The sequence below is a fragment of the Arachis ipaensis genome, chromosome B05 (assembly GCF_000816755.2).
Source record: "Arachis ipaensis cultivar K30076 chromosome B05, Araip1.1, whole genome shotgun sequence".
NCBI lineage: Eukaryota > Viridiplantae > Streptophyta > Magnoliopsida > Fabales > Fabaceae > Arachis > Arachis ipaensis.
The window spans coordinates 10573444-10577769 of record NC_029789.2 but is presented as its reverse complement, the minus strand read 5'-3'; positions in this window follow the sequence as shown (position 1 = coordinate 10577769).

Sequence of the window (4326 nt, the reverse complement as noted above, 5' to 3'; positions counted from 1 at the left end):
AGATTAATTGATAAAGAGGATTTATTCATTAGACAATAGGTATTGAGTTTAAATTTTTAAATAAGTAATTAGGTTAAATTCAAATGAAAGATTTTTATCATTCAGATAATTTTATTCCTATTGAACAAAATTCTTTTTTTAAAAATAAATAATACAAATGAATACCCTATCTGACCCCTGACAATTACCTCGAAAGAATTACGAGTCCCAAAAAAAAATTTAATCCGGCTCCTATTTTTTTTTGGACTAATTAGCCCTTATGCAAAAAAAAAATAACATTAATTTTTTTTGGCACAGGAGCTAATTAGTCCCATAAAAGTAAAGCTTAGGAATCGAGTTGAATTTTTTTTTCATTAAGGGTCTCGTTGTCTTTCGAGATAATTGTCAGGACCGTTTAGAGTATTTTTTCCAAATAATACTTAATCAAGTGAATAGCATTTTGACTATCAAAATGTATAATTAGTATATCTGAATTCAAATTAAGGCAATTTAAAAGGCATTGCAATTAAATTCTTTTTTTAACCATTTGAGTCAAAGACTCAAGGCTATATACTCAATTTTCATTAGGTTGCGTTTGTTTGCTTAGACATAGACAGTAATTAATAATTATATAGACACAGTGGTACATATTTAGTGTTTATTTGTTGAGACATGAATTTTAGTTAGACACCGTAGTATACAGATACATACATAATACACGTTTTTAGTGTCTTTCCTTAAAGTTGAGACCTCAGACATAACTTATGAGACACAATTTTTTCTACTTTTATTCCTAGTTAATTTCAAAAATTCCAACTTTATCCCTACCTCAACCCTATCCTAACCCATTTTTCTACTCCCTCTTCCTTCTCTGTTAATCTTCTACCTCTCTTCAGATTCTTTTTCTCTGTCATAGATTCCGTCGCTGCCGCCATGCCTCCCTCCTCCAACGGTCCTCTCTCTCTCTCTCCATCACCGCACTCTTCTTTGTTGCGTTCTTAAATTTGTGTCTCTTCCGCGCTCTTTTGTTGTCATTTTTTTCGGATCTGCATCGCTGCCGCCACTCGTTCAGATCTGTTGCCCTCACCGTCCATCCCTCGCGACACAGAGTCATAGCACCGTCCAACCCTCTCGACGTAACAAGTCAGTATCGCCATCCAACGCTCGTGATCCAGAAAATCGCAGCACCTTCTTCTGCCCCTTCTCTCATTGTCTCCTTCATCTCTTTCATTTTCCTTTTTTTTTTTTTGAGATAAATGATTATTATTAAAAAATTTATCAATGATTTTTTGATAATTATAGATGATGATGAAGATGATAAATCTGATAGTGGTAGTAATGATAGTAGTAGATGGTGATGGTGGTAGTTGTGGATACAATAATGTTATTGGTGAGGATAAATTTGTGTATACCAGTGTACTATTATGTATAATGTTACCAAATAAAATAAAAATTTTGTGTGTGCTCATGTCACTGTTGTGTCTTTGTACCTCTGTTCATTACTGATTAAGACATCAAACATACAGAACCTTATTGATAATGTCATTGTAGATTATAATGTTACCTTTCAGTTAATAGTACATTCAAAAATTGTAAAAATATATCCTATTAGCATTTTTTTTATTTATATCACTAGCATAATCAGAATCAATACAACATACAATTCTTTATTTTTTTTCTCATCTTTAAATATCAGACACACATCAGTAAAACCTCTCAAATATTGCATGATCCACTTCACAGTTTTTCAAATCCCAAGATATCTCACTTTCTTCATTTAACCCCCAAATTAAGGATTTAAAAGCTGGTTCTTTTTGCTTGACCGAAGACGCAGAGCAATAGAAAAAAAAGTTGTTCAATGGTAAAGCCAAATTCAAACCATTGAGTTAGTGCTTTGTCCCCAAGAAACAATTTGAGCCTTTGATTCACAGCAGTGATTATCAGAAATTACTTTTTCCATATATTCCAAATTGTCGTTGCAAAACTTTGAAGAAGAAGTGAAGAAAATAAATTGCATACAAATGAAAATAAATCACATTTATCTTCTGACTTAACTTAGCTTGCTTTGATTAGTGCGATTAGACATTTGCTTTTGTGATTTATCTTTCTCTTTCTTTTTTTTTGGTGAATGAACCAAGAAGAAGCTTTCTCTCTTTCTTCATGAGTCTGACCGAGAGAACCTTGTGGATGTTGGCTTTGGTTGGCTTCAATTTGAATGGATTAACTTGAGCTTGGATTGGCTTGACTCTCCATTCAATCCAATTGATTTCTTTGTTTCATTTTTTTGGGCTTTGAGAGTTAGAAAGCCCACCAGCAATCTTGTTTCTTGTTTTCATCTCTTTGGGCTGCTGCTACTTTAATTTTGGCCTGCAACACTTAATTAAAAGCAATAAAAATTAATTGAGTGTTTAACCTAATAAATTAATGTTTGTCATCGTCAATTAAGTTAATTGTGTTCTCAAAAATGTTGAATGAGGAAGAAAGGAGATACAGACCTGAAAATTAAAAAAGGGGGGAGAGAAATTTGGAAGATTAGGAATTTAATTTAAAAAATTAGAATTTTAATTCAGAAATTGAAACCTTAAATTTTAAACGGTGCCACATCATCAATTACAGAAATCATCTTTGTATTTTGTTTGCTATTTCAGCTAATTCTGTTAACGAATAAGATTTTTTTTTCTACAATTAGATATTTTATAACATTTTAAAATATTTGAGGACATTTTTATCGTTAATAAAAAAGAAAAGTCATTTTTGTTAGCGTATTGATAATTTATTGGTAGAATTAATAGTTTACTCAAATAATTTTATTCTTTTGAATAAAATTATTTTTTTGAGAGTGTTAGGAATAGGATAGAGTCAAAAGGAAAGTGAATCAAATAATTTATGTGAAAAGTGACTGAGATAAAAAAAAAAGAGAGAATTTAATTTTAAAAAATCTCCAAAATAAACAGGATAAAAATTTACGAACTAATATTTAAAAAAATATCTACTATATTTAAGGATAGTTATAATATAATGTATTACAATAAAATATTTTTATACAATAATTTATAGTACCTAATGAATACTTAGAGGGTATTATCAAATTTTAGTAGGGCTGTGAAACGGGTTACTTTGGCTCATTTAGGTCCGGTTCGCTAAATCTGTGGGTTAAATAGGCTAGTCCGTTTAATTCTGTTTTATTTGTGAGCCAAAATTTTTTAGTCCAGATCGTTTATGGTCATCCCAATAGGTTAAATGAGTCAGTTTATTTATCATTTAATTTAATTTTTTGAAAAATATTTTCACAAAAAATGCCACTTTTAGGTAAAAAACTTTTAAAAATAATATTTTTTTAGTTGATGGATCTTATTTTTGAGTTGGATCGAGAAAAATATCGACTAAAAATACTGCTTTTTTTGAAAAAAATAATAAATGGGCCACCCGTTTAACCTGCGGGCCGTTTATCCCGTCATTTTTTTCGGGTTAATCGGACTCAACCCATTTAGCCCGAAATTTAAGCGGATTTAATTTTAGAGGCAAAGCCTACCCATTTAAATGAGTAAATAAGTTGATCCAATAAATTTAGCCCATTTAAATTTTAGTGTATATTACTCATACCACTTAAAATTTTATCACACATTTTTTTATAATCTTACGCTCACTGTTATAAAAAAAAAAAAACTCACTCAAAAACAAGCCGCATACAAAGCTAAGAAAAGAATGCTTGGTTACTTACTTTGTGTTTTGTGTTTGCTTGGTATAGAAAGAGCTTTGTTAAGCTCTATTTATAATGCAAAGAGATGCACCAGAGCCACACATTATTAAACTATTCTAAATTTCTAATGGCTTAAATTAAAGAGCAACTACTTCACCACCTTCATTTGTTTTTGGAAAAACAGAACAACAATAAGTCATTATTAACAAGGAGAATATTGTTTTTTATAAGAAGAGAATTATGTATCTCAAAATATTCATTTTTGCTCAACAGAGAGATAAAGAGAAAAAACAAGATCTATCTCAATTCTTTTTTTTTCTTCCCTTTCACGTAGACTATATATCCTTTATTATAAATAGTTTTGTGCAACATCCATTGATGAACAACTGTTTAAGTTTTATAACTATGATGTTATCCTGTAAAAGTGGGTAAAAAAATTATGAAAAACAAGATCTATCTCAATTCTTATTTTCCCTTTCACGTAGAATATATATCCTTTATTATAAATAATTTTGTGCAACATCCATTGATGAAAACCTGTTTCAGTTTTATAGCTTTGATGTTATCTAGGTTATTATGTAAAAGTGAGTAAAAAAATTATGATAGGGTATTTTGGCCTTAATTTTGATCTTATTTGCTTATTACAA